The sequence below is a fragment of the Oryzias latipes genome, chromosome 5, assembly GCF_053564925.1.
Source record: "Oryzias latipes strain Hd-rR chromosome 5, Olatipes_Hd-rR_3.1".
Taxonomy (NCBI): domain Eukaryota; kingdom Metazoa; phylum Chordata; class Actinopteri; order Beloniformes; family Adrianichthyidae; genus Oryzias; species Oryzias latipes.
Window position 1 is genome coordinate 20,091,448 of NC_136241.1, and position 26,733 is coordinate 20,118,180.

The 26,733-nt window shown below is 38.2% G+C and overlaps 1 protein-coding gene across 1 annotated transcript in view; it reads left to right on the top strand.

The window, feature by feature from the left end:
* Nucleotides 1–371: 371 nt before the first annotated feature.
* The window catches only part of dnai1.2 (dynein, axonemal, intermediate chain 1, paralog 2), a 395,863-nt gene continuing 369,501 nt past the window's right edge, over nt 372–26,733 (top strand). Inside the window, exon 1 of the mRNA XM_078947451.1 lies at nt 372–384. The gene's annotated coding sequence lies outside the window, so the exon portion shown is untranslated. The remainder of the gene's footprint in view (nt 385–26,733) is intronic.

The window sequence follows — 26,733 nt, forward strand, 5'->3', positions numbered from 1 at the left end:
CAGGCACACAGCAGCTACAAGGCAGAATCTGCCCAGAGAGAACAAACAACACAGAGCCATGATGGACGGTGTCATAAAGTTGTGACTGAGGCTGTTCTGTTTTGCAACTAAGCCCAGTGAGGAGATGGCAAAAAGTATGTAAACCAGGGTCATTGAAATACCGGGCCTGCAGGCCACACATTGCCCAGGTGAGTGTTCCAGAGCGCAATCACTGGAAACAATACACATGGTTTTGTGCATTACAGGCGATGCAGACATTTCCATAAGTTTATTGCGAGAATGCAGCACGTTAGGACAACTGCTGTGTTTTTCTATATCTACGTGGATATATTAGAAAAAAATATATCACTGTACTTGCACATGACGTAATCCATCCGTTGGTCAAAATAATTTCAGTGTGTGATTGTCAGAACACGTATGACTCCAATTTCTACACCGAAAAAAAAGATCAGTTGGAATTCACATAAAATAAAAATTATGGACCTTGGTTGCACGAAAAAAAAAAATGTTACTCCAACATGAATATTGCTCAAAAAAAAAAAAATCATGTTTTAACCGTAATGAATGCTTCGTTTTTACCACACCTTACAATTTTACATCGAGAAACAAGATTTTATTATGCAATTTGCCACAATGTTTTCAAAGTTTAAGAAACAATAAAGTATTTTAGCAACACTATTATTTGTTTGGAAAAAAAATAATTGAAATTTATAGATATTTTTATCAATTTTAAATTGAATAATAAAATTGCAATTGTAAATAAAGCAGATTATATAGCACTTGCAAGTTATTATATAAAAGCCAATATTTTCTTGTAGAACCTGGTGCATTATGACAATCCAATAAACAAATGACACTGAACACAAATTTAGGTTTAGTTTTTTTTATTAACAGAGGTTCAGGATTAGAATGATAAGATTCCGCTCCACATTTGCTGTGCTGATCACGTCATTAACACATCATGTGCTAAAGTGGAGTCCTGGATTCTTTGCCAAAGTTCTGATTTTTAAACTGTCGGAGTGCCAAGCCACCTAAAACACACTGCTGCTAGATGAGCAGCGCCCAATGCAATCAGTAACTTTGATTGTATCTGTACATTGACCTAACAGCGAAACTAGACGCCTCTAAGGTGTGATCGTGTTCTGTGTGAACGCAGCTCAACTCTGGTTTTTGAGCCACTGGCACAGTCAGCTGACTCAACACTATTCCATAAAAAAACTAAATGACCTTTTTCCTTTCACCTTTTTGTGTGAAAAGGTTAACATTTTTCATTACCCAAGTTTTTTTTTTTTAAAACTAAGCTTGTAGTTGAATAGCCCAGATGCACACAGTTTGCAAAACCAAGATCAAACAACACTTTGAGAAAGATGGAAAGCGTTGGAGGAGTGGAACAGGTAGAGCCCGGAGGTTTAGAGATAATCTGAAGGCACACTTGCCCAGAGCGTGGAGCTGGTGTCCTTTGGTTTGTGCTCCTGCTGCTGCGCCTGTCACGGTTCTGCCACCTTCCAGCAGAAATAACCAGCACTGGCAGAGCTGGTGGCCGGATTCAAGAAGATGCCAGTGGCTATAACAGCAGATATATCGCTTATGAGATCAGATGTCTGCAGGGCTGGAGGAGCCATGAGAGACTGTGAATGAGAGAGAGGGAGATGCAGCATTCACATCAGGAGGAAATTGCTTTGCTGCCACCAGCCCTTCGGTGGTAAACACAGAAAGTTAGTGTGTGCGGCGGAGACTGGATATAATTGTCTTGACATGGACATTGTTTCGACGGACAGAGGGAGTGAAGAGTGGGAGAAAAAAAAAGAGTGTGTGTTTAGGGGGGGTTGGGGTGTTTGGCTGTGAAGTATGGATTCAGGAAATTGGCATGGCGTTCACACAGTGCCTCGGTAAAAGTGTCTCAACAGCAAAGGGAGAAAATTGTTTATGAAGCTTTCCATCCCTGAATCTAAACTGAACAGCAAAAAGGAAAGGGAGGAGGGAGAAAATTGGATGGGATAGTGTCTTGGGGAGAGGGGGCTGAATAAGAAGGCAGCAAGTGGAATATATGGATTAGAAACTAAGATAGAAACCAAAATGGACTGAGAATCCACTGCAGAAAGCAGGCTGAGACTATAAGGGCAGCCAGATCTCCTTCTCTGGGTCCCTGACTTCCAAATATTGAACTGAAATTTTGTGCTGCCAACAGGAAAAAAAAAAAACTGTAATGTTAAATTTTTTTTAAAAGCGTTCCAGTTTGTCTTTTAATTATGATCATGCTGTTTTTATCGAAAAACTGTCATTTTCTAGGACATAGTTTCGAAAGAGCAGCAGTAGTTCATTAGAAAATCACTTCCGAGTTGTGGGTGGGACTGTTGGTGCAGAGTAAGCCCTCCCCCATTTCCCATCATTCATCTGTTTAAACTCTCTCCTGCTTGCTCACAGCCCCTCCTAACCCCAACCTAACATTACCGGTGTAGTTAAAATGTCAAGCAAAGTTGGAGCAATGCAGCCGTACAGTTTTGAGCCAGATGCCTACAGTGGCCGAAAGGTGCAAGACATTTTTAGATTTGAGATGCAACAACAACAAATACCGGTACAAGTTAAAATATCATGAAGCACTAAAAACAATCTCAGTATAAAAGAACAAATAATGAAACACAAAACCAAATCCGGGTGCAAAATACTAATTACCGAATCAAAAAACAATCCTGTTACAAATTACTAAATCCAGGAACATAACAACAAAAGCAGAGACACAGCTTCTAACGTTTGAGGACTCTGTAATTTGTTCTGTGATTTGCTGTTGTGTTTGTTCTTATGTACCGTGATTGTTTTTAGTGCTTCATGATTTGTTACTTTGTACCGGGATTTGTTCTTGTTGTATCTCAAATGTAAACGTGTCTTGCACCTCTCGGCCACCATAGATGCCAGCTTAGACGAGGTAAATGAAGGAACATGGATCTATTTGTCTACAAGTGGATGGATCAAAATGGAGCTGAGCAGGGAGCTTGTGGCACACCCATTGTAGCACCTACATCACTGCTACAGGCTTTTTCCCTCTACATTTTTTCATCTGCTCCTGATTTACAGCAATTTGAATAAAGTAATACTCAGAAATGCAATTTGGAGCTTAATTTTCTTTATAAATATCCTCCATCATGACAAATATGCAACAAAAACATTTTGAAAACTATAAAAACAAAATTTTTGTTGAAGTGGGTCTTTAAATAATCTGGCAAAGATCAAACCTAATAAATAATAGATGGAAGGGGTGGTGGGGATGGAGAACCAGAAGAAGCAGGTGGAGCTCCTTTTTCTTTATATATTTCCTCCATCTTTAGAAAAATGCAACACGGACATGTTAAAAAAAACACCATTATCACTGGAGTGGGTCTCTAATTCTCCCAATATCTGTTTGTGGGGAAAAAAAAATAAAAAAAACACAGAAAACATCAACTTTAGCAAACTGGTTTTACCAGAGCAGCTGCTTCCTCTGCAGCTGAGGCAAGACTGTGGGGGCTCTGGGCCGATAATCCTGGGCACCGCAGAGTGGAACAGGCATGAGGCACAAAGAGAAGAGTGGATTACTCTGGCTGGTAGAGATACATAGCAAGAAGCTGGATGGAGTGGAAATGGAGGAGAATTATCCAGTGCAGATAAAAACAGATGGTGCTACAGGAAGACCAGAAATGAGGCCCAACAAGCAGAAAGTGAAAAGTCTGATAATGAAAATGTGGTTTCATTTGCCACGTTAAGCTAATTAATATGCAATACTATGCTATTTAAAGCTATATTTCATTTCTTATATGCCTTTCCACCAGCAAAATTGTCAGCACTGGTTTAAAATTTCACATTTATTTTAAACAAATTCAGTTTTACTCTCTCTTTCCTCTTTCTTTAGAGCACAAGTACTTTAGAATAATGTCCTTCCTGCATTCTACTTCTGAATGGATAACTTTCTGATTGAGACCAAGGCCAAGCTTTTAACTACCATAGTCTGTTTCTTAATTAGCGTTTCATTTAGAAGCTGGAGGTTGTCTTAGTGCACTTATAAAGGACATATGTCTTTATGAGATTGATAATTATGTTTAGTTGTAAAAACACTAATCAGGCAGTGAAATGTCTGTGAGTTATACTGGGTTGTATGATAAAACAAAGAACATAAAAAAATCTGTCTAAAGTCCTTTTTACAGCCAGAACAGGGAGAGTTTTACCTCAATCCCAAAATTCTTCTATTTTAATGCCTGAAACTCCCAGAAGTATAATGGGGAAATGCATCAAGTAATATGTATGTTAAAATTACAAAAAATATTCAAAATATCTTCTCAATATTGCAGTATGGGCTTATTTTAATTGGTGCATGCATTTGTTTGCACACAATTTTACAGAGGCCCAGAAGTGCAACTCAAACCAACAAATTATTCAATGCAAAAACATATCAACGATCATAACAATTAAAAAAGCGGAACAAATAATAAAAAAACCTCATTATATTTTATAAATCGAAGCAAAATTCCAAAAACCAAAACACAATTCCAAAAAAATCAAACAAAATAAAAATGAAATGTTTCAGAAAACAAAAATAATTCCAAAAATTATGATTGTTTTCACTTGTTCTATGTCTTACCATTTTATTTTGGTTTTTGAAAACTAATTTTGTTTTCAGAATTGTTTTTGTCTTTTTTACGAAAATCGGAAAAGGCACTATGGGACATCACTAGCCGCGTTTACATGGGCAAAAGTAATCGGAAAGAACGCCTGATCGGAAAGAAAATGCGTCATGTTAACACGCCGTTCGGAATACTCTGCCCCGATCAGACTCATTCGGATCAAAATTTCTTTCCGATCGAGATAGGTGGGTTATACCGATCGTTTATCCGATCGTGGAGCATGTAAACGGTCATTCCGATCGTGTGTCACTACTGCTCTGGGTTACGTCACGCATAGATGGTGTTTCGCTGAGAGAAAGCTTTGGAGCGCATAGGGGACCGACCAGCTGCTTGGCGGAGGCCCCGTGAAAAGCGCCGCTCTGCTCTCACCCCGCTGGCTCTCTGCCTCTCCCCCCTTCACGAGGGGTATGCGGGGCAGCAGCACTTCGGTCCACTGGCACCCGAGCCCCGGTGCCAGTGGACCAAGTGAGCAGTGACCAAGTGTGTGTGAAGGGAGGGAGGGATGCTTAGTTACGTGTGCAATTTGTTGTTTTGTTATGTGTGGGAGAATTCAGACTGCGAGCTGTCCCGCCGCTCTGGGTTAGCGGCCGCAGGACTCAGCAGGAACCGTGTTCGAACAGAGCTTTGGGGTGGTGTGTGAACTTTTCAGAGCAGAAATAAATGTTGCTCAGCCCGAAACTTACCCGGCAAAATAAAGGCCGATGTTATTCCCACACATTTACGTGCAGCCAAGATGCAGATTGCTGCTTTTCCCCGCATAGTCCTGGATTTTGTGTTCACAAGGATAATGTTGTTAGCGCGTGTTTATAGCCTGTCCTAACCCTTCCATCTCCGTTCTTCAAAATAAAAAGCAATGACCACACGGATTTAATAAAACGATGAGCGAGCAGGCGCTTCATAATATTCATAACATTAATAAAAGCACGTTTGGAAGATCGCCTCGTCTCGTGTTACAGAGCTGCTGCAAAAGTCTGTGGCAGCGGTCTGTTTACAACGGGACGCATCTCTTCTTCCGGGTTTTTTTTTACCACTACTGCGCATGCCCAAATTATTTATTCCGACCAAAGGTGTGCGCCATGGGAACGTTTGTTCTAATCGGAAAAAGGTTTTCTGATCCCATGTGCACGGGTGAACTTTAACCCGAACATTGATCCGATCAAGATATTCTGCCCATGTAACCGCGGCTAGTGATTAGATGATGATGTTTTTAGTCCTTTTTCTTTTTCGTGTTTTGGTTTCTGTGATTTTGTCTTGATTTCTAAAATGTAATGTTTTTTATTTTCATTTTGCTCTTTTAATTGACATTGTGATCTTAAATTTGTTTTCCAAGAAGTAATTTGTTAGTGTGATTTGCATGTCAGGGCCACCGTACACTTGAGCCCAACACTCCTGCACAGGATGCTCTAATGATCTAAAGGAGTTGATGGATTTCGTTTATGTTTTTCTGCTTATTTTTCTGGCAGACATTAACAAGTGCACCAGACTGAAAATAAAAGCTTTTCCCAAATACTGAGCTTCAATTGCGAGTAAAGAGTTAACCTTCTCAGTCCTTTGCACATCATTGATCTTTTCACACTAATTAAAGGATAGCCAGAGCTATTTAACAAAGCTAACGAGAACAAGCAAAGTCAGCCTTCCTATTACTGGGAGAACACTGCAATGAAATACTCCTAACCTGCCATCTAAGACAAAGAGAGGGAGTGTGTGTGCATGTGTGTGTGTGTGTGTGTGTGTGTGTGTGTTTACAGTGACCGTAATGGTGTGTTTGAGCAGCGGCTAGAGAAAGAACTGAGCATAATTAACTTCAGTTCAAACTTTGTAATTAAAAGGCAAAAGGACAGGTCAGATAACAAACAGAAAGAGAGGAGGAAAAAAAGAAAACAAGATTTTTGTTTTCTTTTAGATTTATTTAATAATTAGCTCTACAGATTTAAAGGAGCAGCATGCTACAGGGACTTTTAGATCCATCCATTTTTGCTAGTATAGCCCTGTTTACACTGACACTAATATGCATCTTTGTTAAAGGTAAAACAAAAATAAAATCTCCTAGAATTCATTGAAAAGAAATTTAATTCAATAAGTTCCACTATAGTGACAGATGGGCAGAGTTTAATGTCACATTTAAAGAAAAATATGAATCAAAATATGTCACATGTGTCCACAGATTTGCTGCCTGCCTATTATTAAATTAGCCTTTAGGGTTTTTTTTTGTTTTGAAGGTTGTTAAGCAATTGTTTTTGAAAAATAAATCAGTTTGCTTTGAAAGACTGGAGCACTAATTAAAGGCTGGCTCCAGTGCTCAGCCATTATTAATGCTAGCTATGAGCAGGGATTAAAAAGGGGAGGACCGATGTTGCCGTATTGCTTTGTGTTTTGGAAAGCCTGAGGAGTTAAGCACAAAAAGTTACCAGTTCAGCTTTTTCCTTAGACTGGCTTTTAACCTTGCAAGTATGCAAGGGCCATATACGAATACTCTCATACAGGAAGTTGAGGTTCAGGGGGTAGAGGAGCAGCCTAGTAACTGGTCAGTTGGTGGTTTGGTTTTTGTTGTGAAACTGTTTAAAATTGGCCTCCCTATCATGAAAGGAGATTCCAGACACTTCCTTGGTGCTGCTGCGACAGGCACAACACTCATGTTGCATTTGAGGGAGTTTTAAGCCCTGAGTTTTAACAGGATGGCCATAGAGCTTAGAGCTGTGGTTTGATAGCCACAGCAACTTTCCATGATCACATCACCAGCGCTATCTCTCATTTTCTATTCTGTATCAAGCCCCGGTCTTTGAGGAGGGAGTGTTTCACGTATTTAAATTTAGAAACTGTTTTTATTTTCTTTGTTTATGAATTCACACCTTGGTTTCTCTTTTTTTTAAGTCATTGCACTTTCATTGTCTGTGACTTCCAGTTTTGTCAAGGTCTGCTTCCTGTGTGTTTTTCCTGTTTACACTTGATCTAATTCAATTACCACACCTGCAGGTTTTTTTTCATCGATCCAGTCTTACTTTGTCACTAGTTATCTCTGGAGTTTCTCACCTTTTTGCTATTATATCTGCCAGTTTGTTGTGTTATTTTACCTCCGTGATTCATCAGTCTGAGTCTTGCTTTCAGTTTTTTTCCTTTTATTTTGTAATGTTAATTAAATTGGCACCATGTTTTTTATTTATGTTCTGCCGGCTAAAGTTGAGCTCTTTGTTTACACGAAAAGTTTGTTTAAAAGCGATGATACCGCAGGAAATATGAGATTTCAATTTAAAAAAATGCCAAGTTTCCCTAACATCTACCTCTGTAATTGTTTAATCAGCTAGTGTCACACTAATGAAACACCTCTGATGGCTCATCTGGTGATCCTCATCATCGGGCATCTGCTTGCTCCGGTAAAGTCCCAATACTATGCGAAGTCACGATCAATAATGCATAGAAGTGGATGTGAGGGACACTGCTCAAAGGCATTTGCTTATCTCAGATTCCAGTTACTGCTTTCATCCTGCCGGCATGCTGAGCTCGTTTGTGTGGAGGAGTGGGTGTGTGTGTGTCTGGAAAGTAGACAGAAAGTGGTATTTACACACCTCCCATCATGTGATATTTACTTAATACCTTGATGTGTTCATCTATAGCATCCCTTTGAGCAAATCAGCATTAAACAAAAATCAGCAAAGGATTTATGAGCTGCAAATTCAGCAATCTGTAGTGTATTTATTAATATTTTCCAGGTACCGAATTAAATAGTCAAACATTTTGTGAATTTTGATTAGAAAAAGGTAGAAACACTTGTCTATAAGAAATAACATTGCTTTACTTTATGAATTCATAAAAGATACAATTATCTTCTTTAAAAAGCAATATTTTCTAAAATCCTATTTACAGACTTTACTACTCACAAAAGGTTATGGCTATTGTTATTTAAATAAGTGTTTTTTCCTATTTGGTCTGAATTTTAATGAAATGTGTAAGTTCCTATTGATATTACTACTCATATTATTACAAAAAAAACCAAAAAAAATTATTTTATTAGGCATCACCAAATTCGAATTATCCAAGTCTGCTGTATAGCTAAGAAAAAAATCTGTAATACATTTCAAATTTTTATAACTCCAAAGATGTAAAGTGTTGCTACTCTCAGCATTTATCTCAGCGAATGGAAAGTGTTGTGTGCAGATATTTCCCACTTATGCGTTCAGTCTCCTCCAAACCAATATCTGCTCTATTATCATAAGAAATCAAATCCAGGAGGACCTGCTGTGAATTAAATCTTGCTGCCATGATACCATTTACAACAGTCTAGCTCAGGTGAAATTATATGAGTCATCACCAGCGTCACCATCTGATAAAACCTGAATTACAGATACATCTACATTTTTTATCAGTCCAGGGTCAGATCTCATCTTTTTCAAGGGACCCTTTGACCTCTTGATGACTTTTGATCCCTATGGTATTAAATGGGATAATTGTGCTCTTCATATTCAGAGTGAGAAAAAAAATAGAGTTTCCAGCTTTGTCTGCATCAAATTAGCCCCTCCCCCATTTGTTTTTCTGCTGAATGATTGAATTGGAGCTCCACTGATAATGGTGTTTTGCTCTTAATCTGCATGGCGAATAATCAACACAAATGTTTCCAACCAAAATTTGGCCAGCATTTCTGGAACTACAAACTCAAAGATGTGAGATATGTACCCTTGTCAGTTTTATTTTCTTTGTTTCTGTTATATTTTTCAGTTTTCTCCTGTCAGACTTACCAGGTTTTGGTTACCAATTATCCATAGCTGCCTTGCTTTGCATTAATGACCCTCAGTGTATATAAGTGTCTGGTTTCTCAGTTCGTCATTGTCAGGTCATCTGCTTTGCTAATTCTTTTTTATTGCCCTCTTGGGTTTTGTCATGTTCAAGTTTATTTCATAAATGTTTACATTTCCGTCACAAAGACTGATCTCCTGCATTTTGGGTCGTACACCACTAGTTCCTGAAAAACGTTAACTAAGACTTCAGGGTTCAATTCTGAGATATTTTGTCTTTACTTCAAGACTGAAGTTCTGGTTTGTTGCAATGTAAGTACAGCTGCCATGTAAAAAGGTGTGACTCATTCTGCTATTGAGTGATTTAAAAGGAGATTTCCTTTAAGGTTGCTGTCAAAATACTTTCTGCATAGTGGCCATCTGGAAGTGGAGTAAGAGAACCTCCCCAACAATTTTTTCTTTTCTGAGAATCACACGAGTAAACAAATCACAGGGCCACTGAGTATAGCTGAGGAGCAATCAGAGGGGATGTGGGGAAACACTTTTGTCAACATTTTCAATAAAGCAAGAAAATTACAACTGTGGAGACTCAGCCAGGGTGTGAGCCATCAGCAATAGACCTGTGCAAACAAAAAAAAGAAGAACAATGTCTAATCACTCATTTTTTAAGCTGTTTTTTATTTTATTTAAAAGGAGGGTTTATTTTCAAGAACTATAAAACAGTTTAAACAAGCAAAATGATGCTTACTTAAATTCATGACTCATTACCCAGCATTCTTTGACACTCTTTGTTGTTAAAATGTAAACACAATAAATTACACCCATTTATCACACTCACTCAAAAGTTTAGCGAAGAATAAATTGCCTATTGTCTAAGTTAACCTCAAGGGGGGGTTGTTAACACGCTGATGATCACTTTTTTGTCACTTTTCTTCATTGTTCACCCAAAAGCGTCCACCATCTTTCTCCACTTTTGATTTTTTTCATCCCAGAGACTAACATATTATGGAACCAAAGATACTTTGATCTAGTATTTAAAGACCCACTCTGGGGGAAAATAGTGTTTTTTTAACATGTTCTTGTGGCAGTTTTCTGGTGATGGAGGACATTTCTAAAGTAAATATAATTTCTGCCTATTTCTTCATTCAAATCAATGTGAATCAGGAGCAGACGAAAAAAGGCTTTTAGGTGTGACGCAGAAGCTTCAATCAGCATGCAACAAGCTCCCTGCTCCCCTCCATTCTGATGCAGCCATTTGTAGACAACTAGACCCATGTACCTCTTTGATTTTTCTGAGCTGTACAACTGCGTAGCTCAAATATTGCTCGCCATTTTTGTTGCACCAATAATGTTAGGTTAGGGTTTTAAGTTGTATGGCCATGTATGTAAGGGCTGTATGTGAGCGCGAGAGTGTATACAAAGGGATGATGGGAAATGGGGGCAGCAGGCTTACACTGCACCAACAGTCCCGTTCACAACTCAGAGGCGAATTTCTAATAAACTACTGTGGCTCTACAGAAACTTTGTGCTAGAAAATGACAGAGATTTATTGATTTTGGCTAAAAACTACATAATCATAATTAAAAACCACTGGGAACGCTTTTCCAATAGATCAAAAGATGATCATATTAGGACTTTAAATTCTGTTACTTTTTATCAACAGCATTCATTCATACTAGTATATATATTTACGAGTATTTCAATACAAAGTTTATTTTCGAGAATGTAAAAGATTTTTCGTCTTAATTGAAATGTTAAGACCCAGGTAAGACCTTATGTCTAACGATTATTGAAATGTATGACTGTATGATCAAGCCAAAATTTTTTTCCAGAACTTTCAGTTTACTAAATGAACTTTTAAGTCTGTCCGTCATTCAAAAGTGATCACATGAATGCAGAACAATAATCCTCTTCGTAATTCCTTACCGGTAATTAACTACAACTCATTTTTTCCAGCTCTGGATGTGCGTTTGTAGTAAAAAGAAAGGCAGCTGAAGAGTAATGACCACACACTGCGTAATAAATTATTTACACTTTAGCTGATTAAGTTTAACATATTCCTCCATAATTTCATTTCATCGTCGCACAATTTTAACAGTGTGAAGCAAGGGCGGGGGTAAGAGTCTGAGAACAAGGAAGGGAAATATTATCTTTCTTGATGTGTTTTTGTCTGCTAAATAATTTAAGGCCACAAACCCATGCACTGATGAACCAATTTTCTGTGGACCAAACGGCGTTTTAATAGACCTTTTTGCCAAGTCATCCACTAAAAACTGTAAATTGATAAGGTATCCTTCTACTTGGAATTGGAGCCAAGTCCTTTAGCCTTTCTTAAAGATGTTCTCTCACTGGCCACCCATTGTATTACTCTCTAATTCATATTTTAAAAAAGTTCTTACAACAGTGTACGAAAACTCTGGATATCAAAAGTCAAGCTGCCTTGGAATTAGGTGACCTGAACATCTTAGTATTACCATCCAGATGCACAAAGTTTTCCAGATTCCTTTTATTTCTTCCAAGATAATCAAATATAAATTCAACGTGTACAAACAAACAAGTAAACAAGAATTAATGGCAAATTCATTCACATTTTTGTTTCATTGTGTCCTGAGTTTGCCTTTGATTTGGTCTTGTTTATGGTTATCTTCTGTGTTGTTCTTGCATGTTAGCTGTGACTTCTCCTGTATGCCCTCTCCTCTGGTTTCCCTTCGGGTCTGTGACAGCTGCCTGCAATCACTTATTAGGTTTTCTGTATTTAAAAAGGGGTCTTTCTGTGTTCTTCATGGGTGCATCTTATGTGTTTCGATTCTTTCTGTCTGTTTCATGGTGTTTTTAAACCTCTGGAACCACCTTTTGGCCATGTTGGAGTCATTCTGTATCTGAGTTTAAACCTGCTTGCCAGAACATGACACATTCAGTCCACTGTTGTTTTTCCACATTAAAATAATGCAAAGCAAACATTATTAGAACATTCTAACACACTTTATGGTCACGTGTCTTTGCAAAATTCAGTGTTTCCACACATTGGACTGCAATGATGGACTGATCATTTTCTGCGGCTATCACAGGTGTTATCAGCTGTAATACACTTGGTTTGTTTACATTATAGAAAAATAAACCCACCGTGTCTCAATTCAAATTTCCAATATTGATGATAATCAATGTATCTAATTTTAAAATGATTTTATAATGGTATAGGTCGATTCGATTAACAACTTGCCTCAGACAGATCGATCTGGTTAAATCTTAGGAATTCATCGATTAATTGTTACACCCTTATTATGAATAAAGACTATTGACAGTAAATATTACCGGTAATTAATTTAAAACAGAATGTCTCAACTGTGAAATCCTGTTTTAAGAATTTTAACAAAAAAAAAAAAACTTCCTGTACGTCAATCGCTTCATCTGCTTCTATTACAAAGGAATCGCAGAAACATGCTTTTTGGGTGGCACTCCTGATGGATGCGCTCCCTGGTGCTTTCCTTCACTTTCTTCCCTCACCTCCTTCTGAACTGGTTAATCACATCTCTTCAATCCGTGCCCAGTGAGCCCAAAAGACAGCCTCCAGGGTCCTGCTCACAGTTCAACAAATATTAGACAAACAGGCGCTTTGTGTGTACGTACACTATGAAAAAGATGTGTGGCGGGATGTCATATTACGTTTCCCTTGGCCATTGGTTAACCTTGCACTCTGCCGCGCACAAATTCGGAGAAGTGTTTGCACACGGACACATAAGAATGAATTCACTGCATCCCCTTGGCAACATTTAGTGAATCCAAAGCGAGGTTACGCAGAGTTCACTGTACACACATTCACTCAACAAATTCTTACCAAACAAGACACATACACACATTTCTTGTCTATCATTTCCATATTTCTACACGGTACTCTGTTGTCCTTGCAAATGCTTTTCAGCCACCCGCTTCTGCTGTTTACAGTACTTGGTTTTCAAAGGATTTCATGGCCAAGAAATGACTGCTGCTAATGCTCATGAGCACAATAAACAAAAATGATATAAAATATTCATGCAGCTAAAACAAGGATGGGAACTACAGTGTAAGCAAATCAAACTTTATTTGCTTTAAGGCTCGCCTCAGAAAAAAGTTTAGCATGATTTATTGCAGCTACATGCGCTTAATTGTGTAGATTAAGTTGTAGTCTGTGTAGGCAAAGTTTTAGCATGAGTGGAGAAGGGGCTTGTTCCAGTGCAGAGGGCATAATTTGTATCCTTAACTATGGAAAATTGGGTTTGCAAAGCAGAAACAAAAGGAGGACTAAAGTGCTTGAAGAGATGTAAGGGCTCAGAAACTTTTATTTATTTATTTATTTCATTTTAAAACAGCAAGGAAAAAAAAAAGAAAGCAAAGGATATGGATTTGACAAAAAGTTGGCTTCGTGTGATGCACGCCAGGGCCAAAATCAGTCAGTCAACACTTTGGAAATTCTCAAAAAGCTTCCATGTGAATCCGCAGTCCCCTATCACGGCTGCCAGGAGCAGATAACTACAGACTAACTCAGTTAACAATCTCGCCTAATAGACTTTTCTCCTGTCAATCACCTTTCAAAATACCCACACTCACTCATCCAAGCACACATGCATGCATGCACATGCTCGCATCGTTCATGTGTGTCAACTTTCTCGAGAGTGCAACAGCTCCCCAAGCTTGATATATGCAGGCCAATGAACCTGACCAAATCATATCTCATGTCACGTGTGCGCATTGATTTTCTTTAGTTTCTCTAAACAACTGCAAATTACAACATCGGTGTGCCGCCATGCTGCAATGCTGCTGCAAACTGTGGAAACCATAGAATATGCATAATGAAATTACATGCAGCGCAATACAGTAACATGATATGACATTGCAATAATGCTATACATAACACTACAATGCAACATGAACCAGAAGAGTATGATAAAGTACATTGCAATCAGATTACCAGTCTATAGGACCCACACACACAAGCAAAGGCTGTGATCTCATTTTCTTTGATTAAATGACTGTCTCCCCCAGGGGAAACAGGGAATGCAATTGCTATGCATGCGAATTTCTGCATGAATGTGAATCCACGCTGCTGTATGAGGCGAGCCCGAGACTTCAAGCTGTGACGGATCCACAGATGTCATGCCTCCCACTGCTCCGGCAAACTTCAGGTTCTCTGCTGTCTGCCATTATAAAAGCATCTTTGCTTCAGCGCTAACTTTCCTCACAAATCACTTCCTGAATTTTATTGTCAGTAGATTTTTTTTTTGATATAGTCATATAAAATAGAATCCTATTGACCCACCACCAGCTTCCAACATCCACACTTATAAAAAGCATCAGCTGTTATGCTGTTTATTTCATTATTTTTATTTTTATTTAATGTACTATGAAAATTACAAGAAAAAAAATCATGTTTGCATTTTTACAGGGTGTTTATGAGATGTCTAAATTTAAGACAGGATTTTCTGTTGTTTTATTTTTATAAAAAAAAAAAAAGTCTGGTTGTTTACATCATATGTCATTGCAAACATTTAACATTTTCTTTTACAATCAAAGAAACTTTCCCATCATTTAAATGAGCGGTTTAGTCAAATTCTAAAACTTTTTCCTTACTTCTGAGGCCACTTCTATTGTGTTAGAGTAGAGTGGATAGTACTATGATCTCGGCACAGAGACATCCAATAGTGCACGGGACTGCAGTGTTTGTGCATGTGACAGGACAACGAGTTGTAATGAAAATCCGAGGTGTAGGGTAGAGACAAATGATGACATTACAGTCCCCTGAGGTGCTCCTGTGCTGCTCAACACCTTTTCAGACACAGAACCCATCAGCTTCACGTACTGCGGTTCATCTGTCAGGTGGTCAATAATCCAGACAACTGTGAAGACATCCGCCTGTGTTTTCTGAAGCACCCCAGACACAAACAGCAAAGAAAACAAACACTATCCTGAGATTCCATGAAGAACAAACACAAGGGGAGCGTTAAACAAACCAGCATTCAAACGAGATTAGTTCTTTGAAATCCCAATTTAGAGAATAATCTGCAGAAATCCCATAAGAAATGGCTTCAGAGAAGCTCGTTCACATCTTTACTAACAATTTGGCTCAAGTTTTAATGTAGTTAAAATTATGCAACTATAGACAAATTCTAGAGGCATAAGTGCGGGGATTCTTCTGTGCCAACAGTCCCGCCCACAACTCAGAAGCTAATTTCTGATTATCTACTGTCACTCTGCAGAAACTATGTCCTAGAGAACAACAAAGATTTATTGATTTGGCCTAAGAAAACGGCCCTATCGTAATTAAAAGACAGCTGGGAACGCTTTTACAATAGATCAAAATGTGATTGGAGCAAAATTGTAAGCCATCTGATGTTTTGTTATTTTGGCCATTATCCCTTGTGCCATCTTATATGACCCCACCCTTGTATTGATGTGTTTTCCCTACCATGACAAAGGTGGATAAAGGTGGAAAGATTTCATGTAATCCATGGACACCAGTGAATATCACAAATCCTTGAAGAAAAAAGGTTCAGAGCACTGTCTAGTGGGTCTAGATGACCCAACTCCCAATGTTAAAGTGCCTAGGATAGCACAAGGGTTCCATTGGGAATTTTGCTAGAATAATATCCCAGTCTATTTCAAAGCTTTCAACAACTGGAAACAGAAATTGGTTCACCCAAGGGCAAAACAGAGAAATGTAGTGGATTCCTTGCACCTCAGAGAGGATGACAATGAGCAGTACATTTGGGAAACTAAATCAATCATTGCATAGAAGACTATATTAAAATAGTGGGGCCAACTATAGTGGACCGGATTGTGACGTACATCTCCACCTGAAGGATCCAAACCACGTGTTTAAGGACCTTGAGATTTGTCTCTTAGCCTGAGAGAAGGGATGATTTGAGGGAGGTGTAGAAATAGCAATAGCAATATTTGTTAGAAAAGACAATCATTCCCTCAGTAGAAATGGTAGACTCAGGTAGAACCTTCCATTCCTCTTCAACCAAATCTTAAAACCCAAAAAACTGGTGTCACCCAGAGGAGTGGACATGCCTGTGGAGTGCATGACTGTCCCACACCTCACCACAGCTAAGGACAAAAGGATTCACAACAACCTGAAACTGCTTAGACTTTTTGTTAGCCTAATAATCTCCTAACCTATAGAATGAAGGGTCATATCTTTACTGCCCTCTCCCTAGAAGCAGATAATTCTGAAAAACAGTGGCAGGAGAGCTGAATTAAGAAAGCATTTTGGAAAAAAGGTGAAACTTTTTAAGAAATCAAAGATCCAGTTGATTTATTTTTCTTTTTATCAACTACGTCATTGTAAACAGGTTATTTTCTGATTGAGAGGGGCACCAGAGGGCATCACATTAGGTAGGGATGTGTTTTCTAAGGAGCCCGAACTGCAGACAACCAGCAGACAAATTAAAAAAAATTGTGCAGATACAAGGAAATGCGCTTTTCTAGGATAACATGAAGCACAAAAACTAAACTATTATAATAATGTAAAAAATGAAGGCAGAGAACCTGCAGTGAGCAGGGTCACTGTGAACATATTGAAGACCACCTGTGCATGCCAGAAAATAGTCCTTTTCTTAGCTTGACCTCCTCTGCAGGGCTGCAGGGTGTGGTGGTGCTTCCATCAAATTATCACTTGGCATCAAATGGCTGAAATTAATTTTTTAGTCTAAAAAAAGCTAAGTAAATCTTTTTTTATAAGAAATTAATGACTAAATTGAAGGGATGGTTACAAGGGAAGAAAACTACATCCTGAGGGAACAAAGTACAAAGTACAGAAAAAAAAAACTACATTAAAAAACAAATAAAAAAATCTTATAGTCAATTCTAACACAAATTAAACACAAATGTATGACCAAATACAGAAGAAAAAAGAATCACCCAAAATGACAAACTGCAGAAACAAAACCTCAAAATCAAGACTGTAGTCAAGAATAAGAGACTACTCTCACAGTCTTTTCCTGCATTTTAGGGCATGCTTTACTTCTTACACAGATTTCTTTAGCATATTTTAATTTAATTTTGTGAAACACATACGTAACGGTTTTCCTGTGGCAGGCAGCAGTCACACCACTTTCACAGTGTTGCATCAAAACGGAGATATGACAGTACACACTTAGTTTCCTCCTGTCAACGTTTACACCTGGGTTTGGTTTCCACTTATCACAGCTTGTTTTTTTTTTTTTTTCATTTTCACACTCTATTTTTGGGTTCTTTTGCTTTCAGATCCCCATTATTGTATCACTGTTACCTGTTTTTGGTGTGATAGTTGACACCATCTTCTCATAGCTAAAAAGTTAGAGATTTTAGTCTTGAAGGTTGGACCCTGTCATGCAATTTTTTTTGCAGGCACCCATTCTAAATGATCTTTTGGCATAGCTAAGTTTATTCTCATGAGTGTTTGTCTGACACTCATTTTTATCCCTGCTAAAGATTGTTTAGAGTGTGCTGGATTTGCCCTATGACAGAGTTTGGGATAGGCTCCAGCAACCCCCTTAACCTCCTCCGCGGATGTGGCTTGTAAATATCATGGACAAAATGCTCAGACTAAATGACTTTGTGACACAAGAAGTAATCTGTTTTTAAATAAAAGTAACCAAGTTAAAATACAAAGTAAAAGGATGTTTCTATATTTCCCTGCGATTTGGTTCTAACCTTTTGTCATGATCCGTAAACGAGACAGACCCAGATGCTGTAACCCGGGAGGAGGAGACAGGTAAGTAGTAAGGTGAGTAAAGAGATTTATTTTTTTGTAGGTTAGGAAGTTGGCGTGGCTGGAGGCTCTGACGAAGTGGAGACCGAGGCAAGACCGGAGGTCTAGATCGGAGTTCGTGGCGAGGCTGGAGATCTTGGTGAGTGGCATGGCAGGAGAACTTAATGAGCGGCGTGGCTGGTACTTGGTGAGGGGCGTGGCCGGAGAACTAGACAGAGTGAATTCCTCAGAGGATTCAGGAGGAAGGCAGCTGCTCATGGTAGCGTCTGACTCAGGTGACTCGTGGGAAGAAGTTCCTGAGGCAACAACAAAACAAGGTTAGCGAGATAACAAGGCAAGGGGGCCTGGCGTGAGTCTTAGAGAGACTAGGCACCATCAGGATTAACGAACTGGCATTGAATGCTGGAGCTGGGTCTCCTTAAGTAGAGCAGGTGGTTGATGAGATGACTAGTCACAGCTGGTGAGTCAAGAGCAGAGCAGAACTGGGAGGGGGAGGAGAACTGACATAGGCACCAGTCAGTTTGTTTTGGTTTGATACACAATATGTATATTACAGCAAAAACGAAAAATTTGGAAAAAACACTTTTTACGTAATAAGCAAGCAAGTAAGAATTAAGAAAAACCCTTCAGTTGGCTCATTCTAAGGCTGATGTCATGTAAAACCATATTAAATATAGTAGATTGAGGATAACACACGTTTGACACTTTCAATATGATTCACTTTTCCCACATTTTTGTTCAATGGTGTGACATACAGTTTGGTTGTAAACCAAGAATTGTGGCATCTCTTGTTTCAATTGCTTTCCTTTTTTAATTTTTTTCTTACCAGCTGTATTGTGAAAGTCAAAGGGTGGCCCTCCAAAGACACTTAAAAGAGGAAAACATTGCAAAAAAGAAATAATCAAGTTAAACCTAAGACTAAGAAGAAAAACCTAGGGAACAAACCAAAAACATTTCAAGGGCCTATAACTTGCAAAATAATTTTTTTGAGCTTTTATATTTATTATAATTTTCATTCATAATGAAAAGACACCCCAAAGCGGTATTTTGATCCATTCATGCATTTCTGAGTATTCCTCTAAAAACCTGCGCTCTGAGCAGCAGCCCCTCCCAACCCAAGAAAACAAGCGGGTTCTCACATTGAGATGTAGAGCAGTGAGAACAGCCCCTTCCAGGAAGCGTCTGCACTGCCAGCACCAACCCCAGGCTAACTGACACACCCACTTTCTCCAGGGAGCTAGCAGTGATCGACAAAACGTTTTCCTTTTAAATGCACAATATGCACATCCATCGTTGCTAAAGTTTGGATGTTATTATTTGTCATAGGCTGACGTCATGAAATGGTGGGCACCCACAAGAAGTGATAGCCGATTCCTCAGAGATTGGGTGTCTTACTTCTGGGTTGGAAAAGAACTCAGGAAAATGCCTAACATCTAATTAAAAATGTGTTCTTTTGTGTCCCAAAGGTAATATATTATCATATACATAAAAATTGTTTACTATAAAAGGCTAAGGAATAACATGCTATAGGCCCTTTAAGACTGGGCAAAACAAAGCCTTTAAAAATACATAATGCTTTCTAATTTCCAACATTCAAAAGAAGTAATTTGACATTCCGAACCTGCTTTTACTTTGTTCTTTAAACTATTCTGTTAAGCTTTGATATCATTGTGCCGAATAATGAAAATAATCAACCTTTTTAGCATATCACACATCCATTATGTGGCTGTTATAACTCTTCATATAACTGTCATGAGATTATGATGCACCGATGCACCAAGTACAGGGATTTCCTTGTTTTCACTTACTGAACCTCTATTATGGATCTCATGTAGTGCCAGCCCCATTTCTGCCCTGCTTTAGCACATGCATGCACAGTTGTGCTTTCTGACATACCAAAAGACTCAAACATTATAAGCACACATACCGATCTTATATCTTAACCCGCAGTCCCACACACACTAGCGAGCATGCTCCCCCCTCTTCTTACAGTTTTGCGTCAGTGCTAAGACCACAGGGACGGTTGACATTTCACTCTGGCTCCGTTTCCATTCCCTGTGATCACAGCCATGCTGCCTAGCTTCCCTTAAAGGTCACTGTTGTTGTTTGTCAAAATTCCAACAAAAACACCATGCAATGCTCTTTGTGTGTTAGGGCATGCGTGTGTGGGAGAGATGTGCAGGCTCGGATGTGAACTTCTGTGTGTGTTACTTACAGTGGGTCAAAATAAAAGCTGTCTGTCAAATCAAATGATATTTTCTGTAACTCCACTCAGACTCTAAAAAAGACTCCTGATGTGATGAGTCAGTGTTGGTTGGACGATTACAGTGGAAAGGAGCATACCAATCATAACCTGTTCTAGATTTTATGGTCAAATAGGTGCCTAAGAATAGATGTATAACCTCTTTTATGAAGTGAATAAATACAATTGATTGTTAAAATAGATTTGATGCTGAAATTGGACTTTTTGAGCATGTTGAATTTTAAAATTGACAAGCTTTGTTAAAATGAGTGGCTTTAAGTTTCAGCAACATGACCAGGACACACCAAATTAAACTTAGATTGTCAAAAAATTGCCATTTTTTTATGTTGGCCAACAATGTCTTCTTTATTTTTCCTAGTTTCAGTTGAGTTTCAGTTAACTTTGAAAACACAAACCTGTGAACTGAGCGGTCGGATGCGCCAGAATAAAGCAATGTATCCAAACTGCTTGTCTCAAACTTTTTCACTGTCTTCTTCTGTGAGTAATTAGAGCGCTCTTTCTCTCTCTCCCCTCATTAATTCTGGAGCTCACTTGACCCCCATTGCTCTCAATGTGCGTTGTCTTTTTAGCTGATTGAAGCTGCATAAATGGCTGAGTCTGAATGTCATCTGCACCAACAGTAACAACCAGCTTTAAAGATTAACAATGCCAGGAAAAAATAATTTCTGTAATATATAAATTATATGTAATATACATAACTTTTTGGACTTGTTTTAAGGCAGTACAATATTTGTGCACAAAGCTACAAAGTGGATTTACTACTGAGACAAGTTAGTTTTTCAGAACCACTAATATGCCTGCAGATCATAGTAGTCACTGGTGTTTGACTGGTTTTATTAAATTCATCTGCTAGTGGACAACCTATGAAGCATCTTTGGTTTGGAGTGCACACAGTCTTTGTCCTCTTGCCTTGTGGCACTAGAGGCTGTCAATCCTGTTTCAGTTTTTTAAGAGTAGGCTTCAGCTGGGACAGGAGGAAAAACATGGTCAAAAGTTTTACACGTTCAACAAAACAAGACATGACAGCTCTCCAATAAAAGTTCTTGTTCTGACAAACACTTCTGTTATTGTACTAGCACAACAAGGGCTGTTTTGTTACTGAAATTTTTGTCTTGACAACAACAATTTTCTTACAAGTTTAAGGATTTACTATCAGTAAGTTTTATATTATTATTACAGTGGTGGACAAAATTGTTGGTACCCCTCAGTTAAAGAAAGAAAGTCCACAATGCTCCCTGAAAATCATGTCCAATGTTCAAAACGTTTAATGGACAGATTCTCCCGGACCTGCTTTCAAGTGGTAAAGGTGTGGACTTCCAACAAGCCCACCCGATTGGCGAGAGCGGTAACTATAGACACGTTGACTAGGACCAATTCGGACCAATCCCTTCTTACTGACATCTGGTTCCAACATGGCAGTGTCCACGTCATGAAAAAACTATCAACTGAACGACTTCATTTGGTTTGAAGTAAGGCATTTTCAATTGATGACATCATACTCACTAGTCCAGTTCTCTACAGTCTATAGCACGTGTCAAACTCAAGACCCGCGGGCCAGATGTGGCCCGCCTTGTCATTTTATGTAGCCCGCAGAACATAAATGTTTTTAATTTCCTAAAATACAAATAAAAATTGTTGTGTATTTGTTCAAATCTAGGGGGAATTGGACTTAAATATCAGATTGGGCAACTATACATTAGGACTTAAACACTGTCCATATAACCTACCTAACCTGACAGAATCAAATTTAAAAGGATTTATGCTAGAATAACAAGCAAACATATGTTTTCTATGTAACTGTAATTGTCACTTTAAAAAGTTATAATAAATAAATAATGAGTTTTTAACATTAAGGAGTAGTTACATTTATTTTTCATTATATTTAGTTACATGTATAAGTTATATCTGGCCCTTTGAGGACAACCACTATGCTGATGTGGCCCTAAGTGAAAATTAGTTTGACACCCCTGGTCTATGGTTTTGACTTGGGAGCTGTCAGTGGTGCTGATACTAAGTTCACCCTAAAGACATTTCTGCCTTAATGAAGGTGAAAGAATGGAAAATTTTTGACAGTTTGTTTTTATTTTTCGTTCTTTGAAGCACTTTGTGCTCATTTTCAAGTAGAGATGAGTTATTGGTTATTTGATTGATTAACAGACAGACAACAAAAGAGTGAAAACAAGCATGTGGCTTCACATTTTCTTTCAACACTATGATTTACAGCTCCAGGTGACTGTTCATGGTCCTGTTTTGGAGTGAGTAGGAGAAAATATAACTGTGGCTAAACTGTCTGGGAAAAAGAAGAGAGAAAATGAACGGGAGAAAAAAAACCAACAACAATTCATATGACAGATTGACATGCCAGTCTATTCATCACAATGAGGAATGGAGGCAAGTGCATACAACAAAAATCCCCAGTTAGATGGCAAACATCTACACACCGTGCTTGCACACAGAAACACACATCAATGTGCTCACATTCACACCAATAGGAAAGTAGTTCGATACTTATTACAGTGCAGCTTTGTTGAAATTTGGAATCAAATGATTGGTGGGATCTGCTGCAGAAAGTAGAAGCAGCTAATAGTTGGTGTGTGTGTGCAGACCGGTTTTATACCCCCCCCCCCATCTTTTTCTCCCCCTCTTTCACTCATGTCCACAGCCATTAGTGAGGCGGCCGTTGAGGCTGCCTTGTTTTGACAGATGCTCACTCTGTCCAAATGCATCTCTGAGGACGTTATAGCGCTTGTCACACTCACCCTCCCATTCTCTCTAATTTCCTGTTTCTCTTCTTTATTCTTACTTTTACTCTTTTTTTTCTGCTCTCATGCCTGAATTGAGGACTCAAGTTTTAGTTTTTCAGACTAAATTCATCATGGCTTGTTTGCATGGATCCACACTTTTTACTGATCCTTTATACACACTGAAGTTATTTAGTATGGTACTTTTTCTTGTGATTGTGAGTGTCTGCAAAGCTCACGAGTCAAGGGTTATCATTATGGGTGCACTGATCCATCCCTGCTGCCTCCAGGCATGGATGTGAATGAACCAATGTGAACTGTGTGGCGAGGTCAGCCTTTCACTGGGGTCTCCAGCTGGGTACCTTGGGGGCAAAGTTTTGAAGGAGAAGGTATGGTGTTGTGAAAAGGACAAATAAAAACAGAAAAGAAGCAACCAATGTTTTCCCGTAGATGGAGGGAATGCTGAAATATTGCTAAAGGTTGTGGCTGGCAGTGGTAAAATGAGGATATGACTGATCTGTGTGGTAACTCATGCATCTATTAAATCTTATCACATTATTATCTAAGGCCAAAGCCATGACTAAACATTCTCAAACAAAGAAAATGATAAAAACTGGTAAAAAAAAAAGATGCTGTATTATTTTAACTGTAAGAAATCCAGCATTACTGTGAGGATCAGGCACTGTAGTTTGTGTTTAGTGATATTTCTTGGTTTTGGTCATGTTCTGTTTTGAGTTGTGCCCCTATTAGCACCACAAAAGGTTCAAACCAACTATTCACAGCTCTTTTAATTTGTCAACTATCCTTAGCAAATCACAGTTTTTCTCAGTCGCTTTAGTACAATTCTCAGATCAGAATTGAAGTTTGCAAGTACGTGTGTGCATTTCTCAAAACAATTTGTACAAACAGCAAAACACTATGGATTCCTTGCAAAAGGCTGTAACTTGCTCAAAATCTTTAGTTCATCTCTCAAAACTAAGTCTTTCTGTCATTGAACATGTCAGTGCCATCAGAATGTCAAGTCCTTGTGTCATTGTCTACGAACAAGACAGTCAAATTACTTAGTCATGTTGTCAATATAACTGTGTACTTTAGAGGGAGGTTCTGATGTAACTATGGCTAAAGTTTTGATGACAATTATTTTAAAATGCAAGTTACACCTTTTTTATTTGATTGCAAGAGACTGGACAAGATTCATATTCACACTTTTATTGTTCATATTTTAATTTGTTGACAGACCATGTCATACCAACATAGAAAAAACCCACTGCAAACAGTAGCACAAAGGGAAAAAAAAGATAGGAAAATATTCTGTACCACAGTCCAGGCAGTTCAGTAGGAATTGGTGTGGTATTCCTACACCTCTTGTCGTTCCTGTATGTTAGGCCACAAATTCTCATCCACATCACAGCGAATATCCTCTCTTGCAATGCAGCGAAATATGTTTGTCACATTCTGACAACTTGGTCAGCCATTTTGCAGTTAATGACTTATACGATGAACTAATGACTAGGTGTTTTGAGAAGTAAGACTATTGCACAGTGAACTATATAATACATTTTGATCAACATGACATAAACAACTGATAATGTAGCAAAGAGCAGAAAATTGTACATAATCATTTGCATGGATGTATCAAAGCAATTGCAACTTGTTCAAAGAAGTGAGAAACTGCTTACATGATGTGCACAAGTGACATCATGATGTGAAGATTGAACAAATAGTTTTGGGAATTTCATTCTGATCTGAGAATTGTACTAAAGCGACTGAGAAAAACTGTAAGTGTATGATAAATCCGTTCATCCTTGTCAAGTAATCTGTAATGTCATCCCTTTGTTCTGACCCAAAGGACTTTCATTTAAACTAGTGGGATCATGAATGTAGGATATATGTCAAAGCTTGTTGTAGCTATTGTAACTTATAATATGAGTTCTGTTGTTGCTCCTTACTTGCTGTGAAAGAATAGGGGAAAAAAAAGTGTTTTTAAAATGCTCCATAATTGTTTTTTCATGTAATTTGTAAAAAACATGATAACAAAGGAAGCCACAAAAGAAGTGAAACTGTTTTCCTAAATTCAGACAGACAGACAGACAAACAGACAGACGCAAAAACATTTTCTTATGCAGAAATTATGATAATATTTTATTGTGTCCAAAAATGGATAGCAGGAATTGATTATATTTTTAATGCTTGTTTGTGTGCACAAAATACTATTTTATTCTCAACAAAACATTACTTTTTGTACACAAAATACTAATTTGTGTCAACAAATAAATATCTTGTAGGAACAATATTATTTTTTATTTTGAATATCATGTCCAGGGCTGCACAAAATATCAGTACATCTTACAGTATGTTCCTAGCCCTTGTGCTATCCTATGACCCCACCCTTACATTGAAGTGTTCTCCCTACCATGACAAAGGTGGATAAAGGTGGAAAGATTTCATGTAATCCATGGACACCAGTGAAGATCACAAATCATTCAAGAAAAAAGGTTCAGCGCACTGTCTTGTGGGGTCTAGATGACCCCACTCCCAATGTTAAAGTGCCTAGGATAGCACAAGGGATACATTAAACTGAGTAATTTACAGGCATGGCTGCGGTGGCCACTCAGCGGTCTGTTGAGAGATGAGTCAGATGTAAAGAACAAAATATGCTGACTCAACAAATTCAATCGTCGCATATGGCAATTTACCTATAGAACCAGTAAAATTAAACTTCTTTTTGTAAAATAAAGAATAGCAAAGTAAAAAAAAAAGTCAAAACATGTTTAAAATAGTTTTTTTTTTTTTTTTTTTTTTTTTTTTTTTTTTACAATACTCACTAATTCTCACTTGTAGTGTCACAGTGGGGGTGGATAAAATGGCACGCAATCTTCATGTCACTCAAAGAGCTCCCCGGCCGGAATACTAGAATGATGCTAATCACCTGGACACAATGAGGTCATTTGTACAGAATATGTCTTGGGCTCAACAGAGAAACCCAAAGATGTAATGAGAAATACAAGCCAGCATGTGGTGCTCCGCCTGATTTAGAAATTCCACGGATGGATGCTCTTGATGAGAATTTTGCCTTTTGAACCCACTGCAAGATAAAATGGGAGATTGCGCTCCCTTGTTATTCACCATGATTGCAGCTGATGTTTTTGATCAGCTTCCAGGATTTCATTCTAATCTGAAGTTTTATGCTCAACATTGTGTCAAATTAATTTTAAAAGCTCAAAGAAGAAATTCCTGCTTGATATACAGTGGAGCAAAAAAAAAGTATTTGTTGGTCACCAATTCTGCAAGTTGCTCTGCTTGAGAGATATGCTTCAACTGTCGGAGAGAGAATGTAAAATTAGTAAAAAAAAATCACAGTATGATTCTTCAAGAAATTATTTGTATAATGGTGCCGAATAAGTATTGGGACAATAATAACATTCACCTCAGTACGTTTTATGGTAATTTTGTCGTAAATGACAGAGGTCAAATTGTTCTGCAGGTTTTCACACACTATAAGTGCACTATAAATGTGAGATTCTTTGTCCAGGTTATGTGTTTAGAGTCATTGTCATGCTGGAAGATCCAGCCGTGTTTCAACTTTAATGTTCTCACTGATGGAGGAGGTTTTTTTGTCAAA